This window comes from Danio rerio, chromosome 16 (assembly GCF_049306965.1).
Source record: "Danio rerio strain Tuebingen ecotype United States chromosome 16, GRCz12tu, whole genome shotgun sequence".
NCBI lineage: Eukaryota > Metazoa > Chordata > Actinopteri > Cypriniformes > Danionidae > Danio > Danio rerio.
The window spans coordinates 48,805,193-48,826,570 of record NC_133191.1 but is presented as its reverse complement, the minus strand read 5'-3'; the positions used below and the strand labels follow the sequence as shown (position 1 = coordinate 48,826,570).

Here is a 21,378-nt window from a genome sequence, read left to right as displayed (position 1 = left end):
ATTATAATAGATTTTCGAAAATCCCACAGGCTCCTAATGCATCCTGGGAAAGCTGAAACCGCCGGTGTGCCCATCAGTGTAATCGATGTAATCTCATCCGTGTGCCCTTAGCTTTCAGTCCTGGAGCCATTTGAGCTTCTGCCATTCTCATGAAGGGCTCATATGCTTCATCCCCATACAGTATATTTCCTGGACTGGGAAGCGGTTTTTCACAATAGGTGCCACCAAGGCGAGCTACAAAATTGCAGTTTTTTTGTTATTAAAGTGCATCCATTATTATTTTTATTGGCTGTTAGCCACAAAACATAGAAATTAGACACAAAACTAATTTGTTCTGAGATGTGGTAGCTTATTAATCCTTTAATTAACCGCAAAGGTAACAGAAACTAAAACAGCTGATGGAGTATACACTAACCTGCACATTATTCAGTCACATGATGGCGCCAAACAAAAAAAAAAAAAAAAACAAAGCTGACAGAAATGACGAAACTGGTTAAATAAAGCATAGACTTACGTAGATATTATGCATCCACTAGATGGTGCCAAACAGGGGAAAAAAACTAATTTGGCAGAAACAAAACTGGTTAAATAAAGAATAAGCTTACCTACATATTGTTTATCTACAAGATGGTGCCAAACTGTAAAAAACAAAGCTGGCAGAAACGAAACTGGTTAAATAAAGCATAGACTAACTTACGTATTATTCAGCGACTAGATGGCGCCAAATAGTTAAAAAGCAAAGCTGATAGAAACGAAACTGTTTAAATAAAGCATAGACAAATCAACATATTGTTCATCCCCAAGATGGCGCCAAACTGTCAAAAAACGCAGTTTGACAGTTGAGCATGTATGTACAGTCAATGAATCTGGATGTAAGTATATGGATTAGAATGTATTCACAAACAAGGTGATTCAAAGTTCCTGGATGAGCATATGTTATTTAGCAGTTGTTATCTCGGCATAACATACCTTATATATATATTATGACTGACCAATAAGAATCCAGTATTCCAGAGAGCCATTTAATAATACCTATTAGGGTAATAGTTAGGCTTCATTCATGCATTTTCCTTCGGTTTAGTCCCTTATTTATTTGTGGTTACCACAGCAGAATCAACCACCAACAAGTCCAGCATATAGTTTATACAGCGGATGCCCTTCCAGCTGCAACCCAGTACTGGGAAACACCCACACTCATATTCACATAAACATACTTTACGGTCAAATTTGTTTACCCATTTTACCTATAACGCATGTCTTTGGACTGTGGGGAAAACCGGAGCACCTGGAGGAAACCCACGCAAACTAAATTAAATTAAATTAAAACTAAATTAAATTGAATTAAAACAACTTTTAAAGTTAAGTTGGTTCAACTTAAAAACTTAAGTAAGCAATGCATGTTCTACAGTGTTGGATTAGGGATGTAGAATACAATCCTGTACTGTGTAAGTACTAATGAACAGCTAATATCTTAACAGGCACGTAATAAGCCACTCGCTAATACTGAGAATCAATACTTTAAAAAATGCCTTGTTGATCATTTTACAAGGTAATTCAGGGAACCCAAAATAGATATTCTACCATATTTTTGAGGGAAAACTTACATTTCTAATAGTGCAATATAAATACTCATGGGCACAGCATTGAAAACTTTACAGCTTTTAGCACTTAGATGCTGCATGCAAAAGTAGCATGACTCTTTGGTGAGTTTGTCCTGGTGTCCTCAAGCGTGCACATGGGTTTCTGTCAACTGCATGTGTTTGAGGTATTCGGGAGGCGTTCACATTTTACTGTTTCCAAGCACACACACACGCACGTGACCATTCAAAAATAGTCTGTTTAATTACCGACTACCTCTTGTAGCTCTTATTATAGCTCGTTTTTTCCATGCTGCATGCTTTTTGTAGTATACTGTATGCTGTTAATTCATAAACATTGAGGTTTGGGAAGTGTGCAGTGTGGAAATATATTGCGAGCTCTTGAGAAGCTTCATTGAGTGGTTGTTAAATCTTTGAGTTTGTGGCCGAGCAGAAGGGATGTCGGATGAGTAGACGCCGACAGACAGAGACTGTCAAGATGTGATTTGGCAGCCTGTTTGTTTAGGTTCTTCACTGTAGAATTCAATCAGATTAAGACCAGCGGAGAAATTAAAATGGTTGTGCCGAACTGAGTCTGGTTCTCTCAAGGTTTTTTTTCTTCACTCTCCTATTGGTGAATTTTTTTTCCCTCTCCGCTGTCGCCACTGGCTTGCATGGTTCAGGATCTGAAAAGCTACTCATCGATGAATTTGCTCTTCAGTGTTTGGACTCTCAATAATGACTTCAAACCACACTGAACTGAGCTAAACTGAACTGAACTTAAACACTAAAAACTGAACTACCCTGATCCAGTTACTATGACCATTTATGTAAAGCTGCTTTGACACAATCTACATTGTAAAAGCGCTATACAAATAAAGCTGAATTGAATTTAATTGAATTAAGAGTGAATATGAACAGCTCAGATGCAAAAGCCTCCAAGTGCCATCTGAATTTTTTATATTGAGTATTTTTTGTGTGTAAATTCAATAATTTTGTTTTTATGTTGACAATTTAAAAAAAAAATTTTTATTGACTTTAAAGTGAGATAACTGAAAATAAACATAGAAGGATGAGAAAAATGTTTATTTTAGACTACATTTTCAGATAGCAGCCTTAATATGGTTTACTTTGATTTTACAGTTTTCGGTTGTTTTTTTGTGTATTCGTAGGAATTAATCAAATATTTTAAAATATCTTCTATTTTAAAATAAACTTAAATTGTTATGATTAAGCAAAAAGTTTAAATCAACTCTTAAAATGTTGATCTTTGGTCATTTTATTGTATTTATTTGTTTTGTTTTGATATATTATTTTACTATATATTTGATATATTGATTATATATTCCTAAAGCATTTAGAAGCACATTTTAAAAAATAAATAAATAAATAAATGCTATAATAAAATAACATTTATCTCATATAATTAAACAAAGTTTCTGTCATCCTTAAAATAATTGTTTTTTTTATTAATATTTTAGGTTTTTTTGCAATTTTATTAATTTATTATTTTAAATATTTACTTGATTTTCTTTAATTTTATTTTTATTGCATAATTTTCTCTCATGACAGAAAAAAAAAGTTTATATATAAGTTATAAAAATCCAATTGTATATTTTTATTTTTATAATAAAACCTAAATGCTAATAAACAAAAGGATTTTCTTTAAATAATTAGATTTTTTATTATTTATTTTTATTTTGTTACTTGTTCATAGAAAGCAGCACTTGGTTTATACAGCAGATTATTATATTTAGATTATTTGAGTCACTGGAAGCTGTCAGACCTCTGGCGACAGTCATGCTAAGTTGTCTTTTTGCAACTGTGTTTATGAGGAGTAAGAAGCGTGAGGTTAAACAGAAGAGCCCTCAGATGAGTTTCAGCTTGTCTTGTTTGGAGTTTGGCCCAATGAAGGTCACACGTGTCTGACACGGTCAGAAGTTTTCATCCTGACCCGTCAGAAGAGCAGACGAAACCCTTCATCCACTAGAACAAACACTCTGTACCAATAATGAACATTACAGCAGCTCATCCTCCAAACACTTCTGTAAGATTGAAGACCTCTGATCTTCACAGATTTAAATTATTGTAAATACTTCTTGTTAGAACTTCTTAGTAGAATATGAATAATACAGGACATCAATATGTTGCTCTTTTATAGCTTATACACCAAAGAAATGTTTACAAATAAAGATAGCCTTAAAAATGTGATTAAATTACAAAATTTATATTTAAATTAATAATAATAAAATAAAATATAATATAATAACTGAATTTAATAATAATAATATTTTTCCTATGATAATTACAAGAAAATAAATATAAAATTTTACTTTGTATTTTTAATTTCTTTTTCATTCATTTTTGTCAGTTAATAATTCATTAAGTTCTTACTTATTAATTTTTTTTTTTATTAATTTCGTATAATGGAAAATAAACAAACCAAAAGCTTCTGTGACTAAGATAGTAAGTCTTGTATCAAGAGCCCTGGTATCCAGGGTAATGTCAGCATACTACCAAGAAGGATGAAAGGGATGTCCGGGTGCTTAACAGGATTGTATCCAAAAAGATAAAACCACAGCTGCCCAACTCATTACAGAATTAAATGCACACCTTAAATCTCCTGTTTCCATCAAAACTGTTGGTCAGGAGCTCAACAGGGTCAATGGCCGGGCTGCTATAGCAAACCTTTGGTCACTCGTGCCAATGCCAAACATCAGTTTCAATGGAGCCAGCAGCGAAAATCTTGGACAGTGGACAATGTGAAACTTGTATTGTTCTCTAAATGGTCCACCTCTCTGTCTTTCCCATGTCCGGGAGAGTTATGGTGTGGAGAAGCCCCAAAGAAGCATACCACTCAGAATGTTGCATGCCCAGAGTAAAGCATGGGGGTAGATCAATAATGGTTTGGGCTGCAATATCATGGCATTCCCTAGGCCCAATGCTTGTGTTAAATAGGCACATCACTGCCAAGGTCTACCAAATCATTCTGGAGGACCATGTACACCCAATGACTCAAACATTGTATCCCAAATGCAGATTTTCATGATGATAATGCACCAAGACACACAAGACTGATGACAAAGTTTTTTTGATAAACATGAAAGTCAAGTTAAACATCTCCCATGGCCTGCACAGTCACCAGATCCTAAATATTATTGAGCCACATTGGGGTGTTTTGGAAGAGTGAGTCAGGAAACCCCCAGCAGTATCATGTAGTGACCTGGACACTATTTTGCAGGAAGAATGGCTCAAAATCCCTCTGGCCACTGTGCAGGACTTGTATCTGTCATTCCCAAGAGGAATTGATGCTGTATTGTCAGCAAAAAGAGGCCCTGCACCATGACTATACTAATGAATTATTGTGGTCTAAACCCAGGCGCTTGAGTTTTATTGTCCAACCCCTGTTTATATACATTTATAGCGAATTAGGATGCTTACTTATTCAACTTTTCCTGTCTGTAGTTACGATAATAAAACCTACTTTATGAATGTTGACGCACTTTGTAAATGTTATGCAGATGATAGGCTCTCTGAATGTCGGTCAGCTTGTTCCGCTGATCGTGGAGCTGATTATATGAAGATGAAGCGGTAATTCATCTTGTTGTATGGCTGATCTCTGCGCTGTGCTTTGTTTGATGAGGATGTAATTGGTCTCAGTGGGGTTTTGTGTGGCCGTAGTAGAGCTGCTGATGATGTCTGGATTCCTCTCTTCTGCGGACTTCACTTTCACTAAACCTTGCTTTTAGGCCGTACTCACACTCTGTACAGTTGCCTTGAACCGGCCCAAAGCACGCTTGTCCCCCCTCCAGTCTCCCCCGACGGCCAGCACTTGCATTACATTCGGGCCTGGGCACGCTTACGTCATCGATGATGCGCAGTTTAGAGTCTCGCTCAGCACAGTGGAGATTTCTTTAGTTTTATCGTTTAGTCGTTTGATATGCGGTGACACCAGTCAAATATTTCACCGAACAGATCAGACACTTTTGACGCTCATAAACGAACATCAAGTCCTCGTGCTGCAGGAATTAGGAGGTTTGCTGAAGGAACAGCTGTCGTGCAGTGACGGGCTTCCATTTTTAATAAACTATGACAGTTTGCGTTCATTGAATAATAAGAAGAATTAATGAATCCAAATGAAACAGTACTGTAAAAGGGAGGTCTCGTCTTCAATTTCGAATTCAGGCATGTTTTGCACTCACACACAAGCGTACCGCGCTAAAGCCCAAGTGAACTGCGCTCTGGCACACCTCTTTCAACCAGGCCAGTGACGGCCAAGTAAATCGTGCCTGAGCCCGATTCAGAGACCTCACACTTCTTAAACGATCCGGGAAACATGTCTGGGCACAGTTCGGATAGCATAGTGTGAGTACGCCCTTAGTATGTGGATGAACGTTTTGTTCTTTGCCTTTGAGAAGTTGTTCTCAAATTTACAGTATAAAGCTAGTGGGGGGTGACATGGTAGCGCAGTGGGTAGCATGTTTGCCTCACAGCATAAAGGTCGCTGGTTCGAGCCTTGGCTGTGTCAGTTGGCATTTCTGTGTGGAGTTTGCATGTTCTCCCCATGTTCGCGAGGGTTTCCTCCGAGTGCTCCGGTTTCCCCCACAAGTCCAAAGACATGTGGTACCGGTAAATTGGGTATGCTAAAATTGACTGTAGTGTATGAGTGTGTGAGTAAATGAGTGTGTATGGATGTTACCCAGTGATAGGTTGTGGCTGGAAGGGGATCCACAGCGTAAATCATATGCTGGATAAGTTGATGGTTCATTCCACTGTGGCAACCCCAGATTAATAAAGTGACTAAGTCGAAAAGAAAATTAATGAATGTGGGGTAACGGATCACAAATCTCACATTTTGGATAACATTACAGTTTTCGAGTCAAGGATAGGACCATTTTTCAGATCAGACAAAATTAATCTGTGCAATGTGCTTTAGTAAAATCAACATACATTTAGATTTCATCGGGATTTAAACTAAAATTAACAATTGGTTCAATTGCTTGGTCCGAACCTAAGTTGGATTCTCTCCCCTTGCCAACTTCGCGGCTCGTTTGTGTTCACACCATCTTTTTTTCTTCTAAACCCCGGTACGCTTGTGTCACTACGCTGCTGTTGTGTGTACAACTATTGCTAAGTGACAGTCACAAAAGCCAAGGCACCAACATAGAAAGACGTATGCACATGGTCGCTCTGCTTTCAGTGTCGAAAACTGAGCTTTTTGGAAATGCTGAAGAGGGCGTTTTTAGTTTAAAACGCTGCCCCGTGTCAATGTGGATGTTGGAAACGGAGACATCTGAAAACGGAGCCGGAGCTGCAGACATTCGCCTATCTGATTAAAGCTATTTCATCAATATACATAGCCTACATAGTTCAGTCTTGCGTCCTTTCCTCGTAAGTTCAGACTTCGCAAGTTTGATATGGAAAACAAACTCCTGAGGACAAGTCGGATGAATCTTTAAAGGCAACAGTTTACTTTACAACCTCATTTACATCACCCTGTCTATGTTATTTTACTTTCTTAACAGTAAAATTAAAACATGATTTAAAGAACAGCCTATTTTCATTTTGATATTAGCAATTTAACAGACAGCAGAAACGTAGAGGCATAATGCAGCTACATATTTATATGACCGTCATCGTTACTGTATGCATATTTATAACAAAACGGAGCCTATAACATCATTGCCTTCTTTCATTTTCGTTGAAAATACAAAACACACCCTCACTTTTGCTGAATAACAGTTTTAATAATCAATAAGTTTAATAATCAAACGTTTATACATTAAAGGAAATAAAGGCAAGCAAGCAGTCAATATACAGAATGTACATGGTTAAATTAATTATTAACTCATCTTTGCACTCAGCCAAAACACATTACCTGAGAACAAGTAATAGATTCAAAAGACCAAAGTCAGGGAATATGTCGTTAGATAAAGACAACAAGATGAATAAAATATCACATTTGATAAATATAGTGAGATAAGATCCAGCGGTAGATGCCGGATAAACATTCCGACAAGCACAGCTCTCATCTGGGTAGATATGCTGAAGCGCACGCAAGAGTGTGTGTGTATGTGTGGTCACATGATGTGCATTTTCAGTGGTGTGGTGTAGACGAAGAGTTGTTCAGAAGTGCTGGGTGAAATGCTAGTGTGGACGCGAATTGTTTTCATTCTAAAACGCTGTTTTAAAACTAAAATGTATTAGTGTAAACGGGGCCTTAATCTGTATGTATAAAGGGCAGGAAGTGGGGGGTCAGGAGTCACAAGAGGGGGGGGGGGGGGTATGTATTTCAGAGTGTTGTTAAGTAGGCAACAAAGACATCAATTAACCTGACACTAAACTTTTGGCAAAAAATAAATAAATAAATAAATCCTATTTTAGAGGTTTTAAATTGCTGGGGTCAAATTGACCCCAGTGGATAAAAGGTGTTAGCAGATTTTATGGTAACAGGAGGGTTAAAATAAGCTGAAACAACACAACTGTTGTTATTTGGGATAACTTAATTGTTTTATGTTCACTTTACTTCAATTTGAAATAGCTAATTATTCCTTCATGCTGTCCCAACATAAATCAATTGTGTGTATCCCAGCATTTTTTACAGTGTAAGCACTTGAAATGGATGCCAACACATTTTTGGAGGTAGAAATGTGTAGATGAAATGTCATGAAAAATAATGAGACGCGGCTCTTCATTGGATTAGACCAAGTCTCATGAATAATTACACTGTCTTTTGACTATAGCATACAGTATGTTGAGTTGTTCAAACCTAGAAAAAACAAAACAACATAAAAAGATTGCTTCATGTGACCATACTTTTGTCAGTATGGTTTAAAAAAAATGCTACTGAGATATTTAGGTCACACACAATCAAAGACCACATTCAAACAATATGGAATCAAAGTGTATTGTGAATGTAATTAGGTTCATTTTCTGTGTATTCATAAAGCGTGTTATTTTCAACTTTGAAGGTCAGGCCATGATGATCGTCATGGGTTTATCTCTGATCATCGGCTGTAAAGATAATTCATATCCAGCAGAGTCACCATGGTGACAGAGATGATCACCGCTGTATGAACTAGATTCACAAAGACACCGTGTTGAATGCAAAGATGGTCTGACTGCGTTTTATTTTGCTGTTTTTGCCACCTTCAGGACATATTAATGTTTGATCACGCAACAGTTTTAAATGTTACAAAGCAATGTTTAATGTTGCACCACATTTTACTTTATTCATGACCTTATAGTGCAACTGTTATGGATTTTTCAGATGATACATGACAGCTGTTTGTGCAAAAATTCAGTGATCTAAGGGCAGATACATGGAGGTCTTCCAACAGAAAGACGTGATTCTGACCTGCCCAGATCTGCCTAATTCATCAGTAATTTCAATTTTACTTTCTGATCAAAAGTTGCACACTAAGTTCATTTATAACATGAAGGACATCAGCAAATCATATGCAGTCAGAGTCGGAAAAAGATTTAATCTGTTTATCTCTTGGGTCTTCTGGTTTGAGTCATTCATTTGTTTGTTTGTTCGTTCATTCATTCATTCAACATGTGAAAGATAAAAGCCAACCATATGCAGTCAGTGCCTACAAAAAGATTTGATTCATTTATCTCTCGAGTCCTCATGTTTGAGTCATTCGATTCTTCGTTCATTCTTTCATTCATCACGTGAAAGACATAAACCAGCAATAAGCAGTCAGAGCTGGAAAAAGATTTGATCCATTCATCTCTGGAATCTTGGGGATTGAGTTATCATTAATTGTTTCGTTCGTTGACTCGATTGGTTGGTTGGTTCTATTGTTCATTCATCACGTGAAAGAGAAAAGTGAACCATATGCAGTCAGAGCCAGATAAAGATTTGATCCATTCATCCTTCGAGTCCTCGGGTTTGAGTCTATCGTTTGTTCCTTCATTTGTTTGTTTGTTTGTTCATCATGTGAAAGGCAAAAGCCAACTATATGCAGGCACAGCCGGAAAAAGATTTGATTCGTTCATCTCTCGAGTCCTCATGTTTGGTTCATTTGTTCGTTTGTTCGATCAATCGTTTGTTCGTTTGTTTGTTTGTTCATCCCTCCATCTGTCTCTCGAGTCCTGGGGATTAAGTCAATAATTGGTTGGTTGGTTGGTGCGTTGGTTCAATTTTTCATTCATCACTTGGAAGAAAACAGTGAACCATATGCAGTCAGAGCCGGAAAAAGATTTGATTCCTTCATCACTCTATACCTCTGGTTTGGTTCATTTGTTTGTTTGTTCGTTCATTCGTACATTCATTCATCCGTCCGTCCATCTCTCGAGTCCCGGGGATTGAGTCAGTAATTGGTTCGTTCGTTGACTCGTTGGTTGGCTGGTTGCTTCAAATTTTAATTCATTATGTGGAAGAGAAAAGCGAACCATATGCAGATGTCAGAGCTGGAAAAAGATTTGAATTATTCATCTCTCGAGTCCTCAGGTTTTAGTTATTCATTTATTCCTTCGTTTGTTTGTTTGTTTGTTCATCATGTCAAAGACCAAAGCCAACTATATGCAGTCAGAGCTGGAAAAAGATTTGAGTCCTCTGGCTTGAGTCATTTGTTGGTTTGTTTGTTGATTCATTGGTAAGTGAGTTGGTTGGTTGTTTCATCATTAGAAAGACAAAAGCCAATCTTATGCTGTCAGAGCTGAAAAAAGATTTGAACTGTTCATTTCTTGAGTCCTTGTGTTTGAGTCAATTGTTTATTCGTTCATTTGTTGATTACCTTAAAAGACATAAACCAACAATATGCAGTCAGAGCCTAAAAAAGCTTTGAACTGTTCATCTCTCGAGGCTTCGGGTTTGAGTAATTTATTTGTTTGATTGTGTGGAACCCAGAGTTTTTTACAGTGTGATCACTATGAAGGAAAAGTATATTGCTGACTAACTGCAGTCCGAGCCTTAATACTGAATGCCCTCTCCGATAACACACTAGACGCAGGATTCACACATTTTAAGAAGACATGAAAATTTGTCCATTTCTACTGCCAATAGCCACCATTCCAACAGGAGTAACTGCGGATGCAAGAGGAAGCTGTCTGAAAGTGATATCCATGTGCTAACCCGGATTGTTTCCAAAAGACCTAAAACCACAGCTGCCAACTCACTGCTGAATTAAATGTTCACCTCAGCTTTTGTGTCATCACCAAAGCTGTTGGTCAGGAGCTCCACAGGGTCAATATACATGGCCCGGCGGCTATAACCATACCTTTGTTCCCTCTTGTCAATGCCAAACATAGGTTTAATTGGAGCTAGCAGGGAAAATCTTGGGCTGTGGACAATGTGAAACATGTATTGTTCTCCGATGAGTCTACCTTCACTGTCTTGCCCACTTCTGGGAGAGTTACAGTGTGGAGAAGCCCCTAAAAAAGTGTACCACCCTGTATGTTGCATGCCAAGAGTGAAGCATAGGGGTTAATCAGGGACTGTTTGAGCTGCAATATCATTTCCTAGGCCCAGTACAATACGTGAAAAGGAAAAGCATATTGCTGACTTACCGTACGTTCACACCGAAAGCGGCAAGAGCGTCAAAGTAGCCGGAAGTCATTAATTTTCAATGAGAGCCGGCGGCGATAGGTGGCGATAAGCTGCGAGGAGCAGTGCGACGCGTCTTTGCCGGCGTGAGCGTCAAGGAGAGTTGAAATGAAGTCAACTTTATGGTAATGAGCTATGACGCGGTTCGGCGGCAAGCAATCAGAATGAAGACGTCCACCGCTTGATAGCAGTTCAGACCTGTGAACTTTGGTTCCGACCACAGTTGTTCCCAAGGGTTTGATTATTGCGGTCGCCGGATTTCCAATTATTTACAATTTTTTCCTACAGGAACATACATTAAATAAGTTACTGGCGAGTTACTGATGTTCATTAATGTTATATAAATTTATCTTAAAAAAGCGGGAATCTCACGCGATGTGACAGTACAAAACAGTACTGCTGCTTCAGGATATTTCAGACATATGGACACATATTGGATAAATAGTGAAAAGCCACACCACATGCAACTTGATCTTCCATTGTTATATGAATTTGATAAGAAGTGCGCAACATTTTCACGCTAGAAACATGTTTTATGCAGGAATGTAACTGATATGCTGCAACGGCTCCTTTAAATATGAGATCAATGTAGCGAGTTTTGACGCTCTCGCCGCAGGAGCTGAAGGCAGACAGCGTTGTCGCCAGGGTGGCCAGAGCGAGCTTGGACGCTCTCGCCGCTTTCAGTGTGAACGTACGGTAACTGCAGTCCCAGACTTAATATCGAATGCCCTCTCTGATGCAGGAATGCGCACATTTTGAGAGGACACAAACATTTGATGCCAAATGTCACCTCTTCCCGCCAAATTATTCCCGGTTAATTTTAAACTCTAAAAACGTCTGTTCCCGCATGATTTGTGTTGGTCAAACACAATGCAGCCCTTCTACTCTTTAGTTCTGGTGCTAAAACAAAACTGCACTAGTGCAAATGGTGACTAACACTATAAGTATGTCACAACCTATTATTATTATTTCTTACTCGGTTATTTTGTCACACCAGAGAAGTCGTATTGTGACTCACTGCATACCGAAGTGCTGTATTTATAATAAGTGTCTACATTGTCTGCTTGTATTGCATCATCTCTGAAACATTGTACATAACACAAACAATTTCTCAGCTTTTATGTGATGGCATTGTCCAAAAAAAATAAAATTGATTTACAGTCAGTCAGTCAGTGTTTATCTGCTCGTCTGACCTTCACATAAATGCGTTCAAAGACACAGCCATAGATAGACTTCCTTATTTTAAAAACATGCTTATGAGAAATAGTCCAGTGATCCTGTTCCTCATCTGACACCAGAGTTACTAAGCAAGATGAGGGGGGAAACCAAACTATCTTCAATGATGATGACCATGTATAGACAACAGTATCTTCAGTCAAACTATTTTTTTTACTCTGAACCACTTGCAACATGGCTGCTTTCTAGCAAACATCACGATCACAGCCTCAAAGCAGTTGAATTCGTCGAATGCACAGATGCCGTTTTGTTCAATCTGGGTCAATAGAAAAGAAGGAGCGAGTTTATTCTGTTTCTTTCTGTGTTTCTCCATCTGTCCACACACACACTGACCGAGGAAGTGGTCGTGGTCCTCCATCTGCGTCGCGTCTCTCTTTATCAGACGTGTTAAGAGAAGGAAAGTGTGAGGTTTATCACTTCACAGACAAGAGAAAGACATTTCATCTATTTAATGTTTCTTGAAGGTGATTTAAAAAATAAAAAAGAGGTGAGCCTCGTGAAAACTGTCACGAAATGTCCGGTCGTATTTCACATTCCAGACGTGCAACGTGCGACAAACCTACGACAGTCTGCAGGGGTTTGTTCATGCTATTTCCATCATATTTCACATGATGGAGTTTTCTACACTGTGACATTGTTTAAATTATAATGAAATGCATTTCCCCTCAAATAGGTTCATTATAAAAGAAATTACACTAAAATATTATGAATTTTTATGTTATTCAATTCAATTCATCTTTATTTCTATAGCGCTTTTACAATGTAGATTGTGTCAAATCAGCTTAACATAGAAGTTCTAGTAAATTGAAACTGTGTCAGTTTATCTTTCAGAGTTGAACTTCAGTTTAGTTTAGTTCAGTGTGGTTTAATTTTCGCAGCTGAAAGTCCAAACTCTGAAGAGCAAATCCTTCAATGTGTAGCTCCACAAGTCCCAAGCCATGCAAGACATGGCGACAGTGGTGAGGAACAAAACTTCAAACTTCACTCCAATTGACGAAAGTGAAGGAAATAAAGAAACCAGGCTTATTTGAGCATGACAACTTCTCCTATGGCCAAACAGTCTAGGCGCCGGAGATGTCACATTCACATGCTTACATATTATATATCTAATTTATTAGAATGTATTATTTTATTAATTCATTTTTAATTTACTTTTTAAAGATCATCTGGAATATGTATTTATAGAAATAAGGCTTGAGGATAATTAAATATTTAGATAAAGTTTTAGCCATTTTACTGTGTTTGTCATTTGTATATTTATTTTAATGTTCATTTATTATTTTCTTTTTGCTTAGGCCTTTTATTAATCTGGGGTTGCCAAAACGGAATGGACCTCAGATTTAAATATCTAAATAATAATTAGCAAATTTAATATTTTTTATTATTTTTTTACTAAATTAAATGAATCGTGTTAAATTATATTGAAAATTCCTTATGGAGGGTGCTGAATTGTGAAGCAAATCATCTTAAATAACAAAGAAACATCTTTACTCTTGAAATGGCATTTTTCAGTGATCATAACACTTTTTTTTTTTTTTTTTGGTAATGTGTTTTGATTATTGTGACCATATAACCTTCATATTTTACTACAATTTTGTTTCTGATTAAATGAAAATGAAATGTCTTTGCCCCAAATCATTTCATTCAAGAAAGCATTGCACAAAACTAATATTAGTTTTACCATTTTAATTTCATTTTAAATAACATTTAAAAAATATATGTAGAAATAAGACCTTTTGTTACTTTTATTCTTATTTCTTTGCCATTTGTATTATTTATTTATGTAATATTTAGCAAATAGTGCCTTTTTAGTAGTATTAGTTTTTATTATTTCAAACTAAATTAAACTTCTCTTGTTAATTTAATAAAGTATATAATTCAGCATGAGGTGCTTAAATTTAAAGCAAATTATCTTAAAAGGCACCTATTTTACCTCTTTTACAACATGAAAGATAAGCCTTTAGTGTCTCCTGAATGTATTATATACTCTATCAAATATGATGAAAGTCCCAGTGTTTATATCCAATATGACTGTGGACACACTATACACACACACAGTTCTGTTCTTTCCATGCTTAAAAGCAGTGACTATAATGCAGACACATTCCACTGCGGTGGAACACAGATAGTAAAAATAAAGTAAAACACGTTGAAGTGTTCTCTAGCTGAAAATCATTCCCATATTAGCCAGAATGTGAACGGAAAAGCGATGGGCACTGCAGTTCTGTAGAAGCCTATTCCTGTATTAATGATCCTTCACATTCTCTGCTGTTGTGTTGGTTCTTCAGAACCGGTGTGGCATGATATAAAGCAGAGATGAAGACAAGTCGAGGATGTAAACATGCCATTCAGTACAAATGTTTATCTCCACACAGCCGCCTGAGTTGGTCAAAACACCATTCGTCTGCCAGGTCATTACATCTCAGTGTTTTTTTTTTTTTTTCCACACGTGACCTTCTTGAAATTCCTGTAATATGAGATGTTCTCATCTCTCAGGCATGAGCTGACTGCTCCCGGAACAATACTGATGTCTTGTGTTAATCTGAAATTTACTTGGGACATCACAACCAGTCATACGTGTGTCATCTTTCAGTAGTCTCGCATCTATGTGTGCGGTGTAGTGATGCAATACATGTGGGTCAATTTGTTATAATTCTTTATTCCAGCACATTCCAAAGGTGCTCAATTGGGTTAGGCTCTGGTAACTGGGTAGGCCATTTGAGTTTAACACTATGGGCCCTATCATACCTGCAAGTATGTAGTGTAGTGTTTTTTTTTTTTTTCTATTTTCAGACTGGCGCAGATATCATTTTCATGTTCTGCATCACTTTGTTTAAGTAGCAAATGCATTTGCGCGCCTATGGGCATGCTGTGCTGAAAAAGAGGTGTGTTAAGGCACTTTGTTGGCAGTTGCTATTTTGAGGCAACTGGCATAGACCATTGTTGACTTGCGTTCTGAAGGCTCTAATTACACCATGTGATTGTATGCAACATGTGGGTCAATAAATTGGGATTCTTTATTCCAGCACATCCAAAAAGTGCTCAGTTGAGTTGAGTTCTGGTGACTGTGTAGGCCATTTGAGGTTAACACTATATGGGCGCTTGCATACATGCAATGCAAGTGTTCTATTATTTTTTGCTAGTTTCAGCCTGGCTCAGATGTCATTTTCATGTTCTGCATTACTTTGTTTTAGCAAATGCATTTGCATGCCTTTGGGCTTGCTAGTCTGAAAAGGATGTGTATTAGGGGCTTTTTTGATGTGTTGCTATTTTTGAGGCAACTGAAATAGACCCTTGATGACGTGTTCTGAATGTTCCAATCACACCAGTATGATTGGATGCAACACGTGGGTCAATATACTGGGATCTTTATTCCATCACATCCCAGAAGTGCTCAATTGGGTTGAGTTCTGGTGACTGTGTGGGCCATCTGAGTTTAACACTACAGGCCTTATCATACAATCAATGCATGTTTTTGTTTTTTATTTAGTGTCAGCCTGGTATCATTTCCATGTTTTGCACCACTTTATTTATAAAAAAACAAAAACAAATGCATGTGCACCTATGTGTGTATATGCATATCTTAAAAGGAGGTGTGTTAAGGTGCATTGTTGGTGTGTTGCTATTTTCAGGCCACTGAAATAGATCGTTGAAAACGTGCATTCTGAACATTCTACTTACACCAGTGTGATTGTACGCATGAAATGGTTTAATAACAACAACAAAAGAAAACTATACCATTGACTTTAGCGTTTAGTTGGTCAGTGGTGTTTGTTGTTATTGTTATCTAAGCCTTTCACACATATGATCACACCGGTGTGATTGAAAAATTCAAAATGCACATCAGCAACAACTACTAAATTTCTAATCTGATTACAGATCAGATTAAATAACATTTATTTTAGGTTTTAGACATGCAAATGCACATAATAACTAGCAAAACAAAACCAGTACAGTTCGTAAAATAAAACAGTTTGTGATGTCTATGGTGATAACAATTATTTTTTTAAATACAGTTGGATGATGTCTTTTATTCACATAAGATACACTGTTAATGTTACCAGAAAATGTCAATAGTATCTGACTGCAGACTTGCATATGCAGTCTCAGACATGCAATTTCAGACATGATGCACTCAATGTAACTAGTGTGGCCAGGGTTAGTTGTACACATTAAAAACTGTATGCAGGTCAGCTTGGATCTTCAGCGCTTTTCGAAAGCTCACTCTTCCTCTCCCAGTTAAACAGCCACTTACTTTCAGGTATTTTGGGAGAAAATTATGAGTAAACCTGTTGTAAATCTAGCAGCTTCGATCTCCTGCAGCATAAACCAAACAATGGCAGTGCCCATCACCCTTAAAACATACACTACAAAAATGCTGGGTTCCACAGATACTTCATGTTGCCCCAAGACAAATCGATAAAGTTATCTTGGCCATTTTCTTACAAATTTAAGTAGATTGAACATAGAACAATAAGGTTGTCCCCAGAAAAAAAAACCTTAAGAATGGTTTCAACTTATTTGAAATAAGTAGTTTAAACAAGCAGCAAAAGTCATTTTTTCAGTGTACACGTGAAAGGGTTAAGGAGCGTGTTAGTGATATGGTCCTGTCGGCGGGTCCACATTCCATGTACATGTTGCTTATTACAAACAAACACACACTCACACATCTTCAAATATGAAAAATTAAAGGATTAAGATTTAAAAGATTATTATTGTCTACATATGTATAAAAACAGCTACCTTCTCCCATTCCTTCTTCATCTCAGGGGGCGGTAGCACTTTACAATAAGGTTCATTAGATAATGCATTTACTAACATGAACTAATCATGAACAACACATTTACAGCATTTATTAATCATAATTAAACATTTACTAATGCATTATTAACATCCAACTCCATGCTTGTTAACATTAGTTAATGCACCATGAGTTAACATGAACTAACAATGAACTACTGTATTTTCATTAACTAAGATGAACAAATACAGTAGTAAATGTATTGTTAATTGTTTGTTCATGTTAGTAAATGCATAAATTAACATTGACTAATGAACCTTATTGTAAAGTGTGACCCAGGGGGCTTTGGTATAATTTGGGTTGTTATGAAAATGGTCTACTGGAACTTTATAATCTCGCACACAATCAAATTCATTTCCTCACTAGTTAAGCATTCAGTTTTCCACTTAGAAAGAAGTGAATTCACCTGCAACTTGCTCTTAATAGGAATGGGACATTAGATTCTGATTGGTTTAATGAGCGGTGAAGCATGTTATGACATGCACATTTGTGTGACGGGGTTACAATCTGGCATTTTACCATAGAACACTAGTTCTCAATGGTTTGGAGTTGATGAGCTGATCCTCCATCTGCATGTCCTCTCTACTTTAAAGTGGTGTTTTAAAGGACAGCGTTTGAAAAACCATAGTGCTGCACGATTGACAGTTGACATTTGTCCAAATAATGGGACTGTAGGCTAGTTGATGCTCTTAAATTATATATTACACTGCTATATTATTACATATGCTGACCGACAAACTAGACACATACTCACAATCAATGTTGTTATCAAAAAAAAACAAAAAACTTTTTTTTATTTGACACAAATAATGAAGTGATTTGACACACAAAGCATCTGCAGTACAGACTGTACAATGATATCAGCAGCATTTCAGTGGCGATTGTGGCGTGGGTGGATGATGGATTGAATGCACTGATTCATAAATGTTTTCTGCACTCTTCTGACTGTGTTTGATTCATGTAGTTCTTTATTTGTGGCCTCAGGCTGCAATGTTTCTGCTGAAACTCATGAATCACTCAACCACGTTTCCCAGAATTACTTCAAGTGCCCAATGTTAAAACTGATCGCAATAGAGGGGTTTCAGAGATTGATCAAGTGCTATGTGATAACCCAGAGGAAAATTGTATTACTCCTTGGCTCAGGAGACTTAATTGATATTTTTTTTACTTTCATTTTCATTTCGAAGGTGCATTTTGGTTGATTGGATTACAACTAGACAAGGTCAGACATTATCATTCACAGCTGACATTTACAGTAGAGTCTCTTTAGTCCGCTTTGTCCGTGATAATAATATTTTTTTCTGCTGGAGAAAGTCTTATTTGTTTTATTTCGGCTAGAATAAAAGCTGTTTTTAATTTTTTAAACACCATTTTAAGGACAAAATTATTAGCCCCTTTAAGCAAAATAGTTAATAAACATAATAGTTTTAATAACTCATTTCTAATAACTGATTTATTTTAGCTTTGCCATGATGACAGTAAATAATATTTTACTAGATATTTTTCAAGACACTTCTATACAGCTTAAAGCGACACTTAAAGCCTTAACTAGGGTAATTAGGTTAACTAGGCAGCTTAGGGTAATTAGGCAAGTTATTGTATAACGATGGTTTGTTCTGTAGACTATCAAAAAAATTGTAGCTTAAAGGGGCTAATAATTTTGTCCTTGAAATGGTTTTAAAAATGTGTTAACTGCTTTTATTCTAGCCAAAATAAAACTAATAGAACTTTCTCAAGAAGAAAAAAATATTATCAGACATACCGTGATCATTTTCTTGCTCTGTTAAACATCATTTGGGAAATATTTAAAAAAGAAAAAAAAATTTAAAGGCGGCTAATAATTCTGACTTCAACTGTATATATATATATATATATATATATATATATATATATATATATATATATATATATATATATATATATATATATATATATATATGTATATATTTATATATATATATATATTTATATATATATATATGTATATATATATATATATATATATATATATATATATATATATATATATATATATATATATATATATATATATATGTATATATATATATATATATGTATATATATATATATATATATATATATATATATATATATATATATATATATGTATATATATATATATATATATATATATATATATATATATATATATATATATATATATATATATATATATATTAGGGATGTAACGGTATTGTAAATACCGTCATACCGCAATATTAATTTTTTTCGATATTACCGAAGTCGCATGACTCGGTAAAACTATAGGTCTTCTGAGAAAATTTGCTTAGGCGAATGAAGCGAACGGGAGGTAGCTTAAACTACATTTCCCATCAGCCCATGCTTGACCATCATCCCTTGCGGTCTGTTGTCGCTACAGATCCAGTAATGCGGAAATGGAGTGTGCTGCTAGAAGCGAGGATGAAAAGAGCTCTCGAGCGCCGAAAACGGAGCGTTTCGAAATGTGTGGATAATGTCTCAGTGTGGATAATGGAAAACGGAGACATCTGAAAACGGAGGCGGGGCTGCAGACGTTCGCCTCTCTGATTGGGGCTTTTCCTGAATATTAAGTAGCCTAACACGCACAGTTCAGTCCTGCATCCTCTCCTTGTAAGTTCAGACTTCGCAAGTTTGATCAAGGCTGCAGTCTTTTCTTCTCAGTTTGATATGGAAAAGCAGACTATACCGAGGACACGGGTAAATCTTCAAAGGGAACAGTGTACTTTATAAATTCATTCACATCACCCTGGCTTCGTTGTTTCACTTTATCAACAATAAAATGTAAACATGATTTAAGGAACTGCCTATTTTCATTTTAATATTAGCAACTTAGACAGCAGACATGTTGAGGCGTCGTGCTGCATAAGATGAGCGTCATCTTCACTGTGTGGATATTTATAACAAAACGGAGCCGATAACAACTGTCTCCTTTCAATTTCAGTGAAAATACGAAACACAGCCTCTCTTTTGCTGAGTATTAGTTTTAATAATCGATAATGGCCATTTTAAAAGTATAACATACAATAAGTTTATACATTATAGGAAATAAAGGCAAGCGATAAGTCAATATACAGAGTGTACGTGGTTACATTAATCATTAACTTATCTTTGCGCTCAGCCAAAACACGTTACCTGAGAACAAGTAATAGATTCCAATGACCAAAGTCAGGGAATATGTCGTTAGATAAAGACAACAAGATAAATGAAATATCCCGTTTAATAAATATAGTGAGATTAGATCCAGCGGGAGATGCTTGATGAGAAGTCCGACTAGCAGAGCTCTCATCTGTGTAGATGGGCTGAGTGTGATTAAATGTTGAATGTGATGAGTTTTCAACAATACTAAATTGAAACTTTATTGTTTTTACATGGTTTAATAATTTTTTGTTATTAAAATTGAAGTTCCTGTTTCAAAGCTTACAGATAGATGGCTAATTTGTATGTCATTGACACTTTTGGCACTTTTCTGGAGTATTTTCATAAGTTTTGTTTTTTCTTGTAAATGATTCAATAAATACCGTACCGTGACATTCATACCGAGGTATTACCGTACCGTGAAATTCTGATACCGTTACATCCCTAATATATATATATATATATATATATATATATATATATATATATATGTATATGTATATATCCATCTCTCTAAGCTTGACATCCACAGCAGCTCTTTAAAGAAAAAAAACTTAGATATGACAACAATCCCTGTTATACCCATACAAATATTTGCAATGCTTTATAAGAGGGATATTTTTTCAGGCGTCGTAGCGAGTGATTCAGCCATTTCTGTGTCCATGATAAACATTGACACTGGGAGATAATGAAGAGAGAGGTGCAGGTCTGAGATAAAACGTGTACGTCACAGCACTGCGAAATAAATCCAACCGCTTTAAGAGCCCAGGAGAAAGGAGGAATTATCTGTGAAGTGTGTGTGTGTGTGTGTGTGTGTGTGTGTGTGTGTGTGTGTTTGTGGTTACACGTGAACTCTGGGTGACTGGCATGTGGACAGTCAGTGCAAGAGATGCTCAGGTTCCTAATGGCCACACACACACACACGCACACACACATGCATTTGCAGTATCTCTGGGTAAAGCTCGTGCGCCTGGAGAAGCATTTAAATCATCAAGCCTCACCGCAGCTGCTGATTGGCTAAGGGGGGATGCAAGAAAAGGGGTAGGCTCCGCCCC

The 21,378-nt window shown here is 36.5% G+C and overlaps 1 protein-coding gene across 49 annotated transcripts in view; it reads left to right on the top strand.

Annotated features, from left to right (window-relative positions):
* The window catches only part of rims2a (regulating synaptic membrane exocytosis 2a), a 315,973-nt gene that overhangs the window by 281,756 nt on the left and 12,839 nt on the right, over positions 1–21,378 (top strand). The gene's annotated exons all lie outside the window — the stretch shown is intronic.